This window comes from Bison bison, unplaced genomic scaffold (assembly GCF_000754665.1).
Source record: "Bison bison bison isolate TAMUID 2011002044 unplaced genomic scaffold, Bison_UMD1.0 scf7180017864200, whole genome shotgun sequence".
Classification (NCBI taxonomy): domain Eukaryota; kingdom Metazoa; phylum Chordata; class Mammalia; order Artiodactyla; family Bovidae; genus Bison; species Bison bison.
In genome coordinates, this window is record NW_011494772.1 from 6,751,172 (window position 1) to 6,751,585 (window position 414).

The window sequence follows — 414 nt, forward strand, 5'->3', positions numbered from 1 at the left end:
CAGCGGATGTTGGCAATTTGATCTCTGGTTCCTCTGTCTTTTCTAAAACCAGCTTGAACATCAGGAAGTTCATGGTTCACGTATTGCTGAAGCCTGGCTTGGAGAATTTTGAGCATTATTTTACTAGTGTATGAGATGAGTGCAATTGTGCAGTAGTTTGAGCACTCTTTGGCATTGCCTTTCTTGGGGATTGAAATGAAAACTGACCTTTTCCAGTCCTGTGGGCACTGCTGAGTTTTCCAAATTTGCTGGCATATTGCGTGCAGCACTTTCACAGCATCATCTTTCAGGATTTGGAATAGCTCAACTGGAATTCCATCACCTCCACTAGCTTTGTTCGTAGTGATGCTTTCTAAGGCCCACTTGACTTCACATTCCAGGATGTCTGGCTCTGGGTCAGTGATCACACCATCA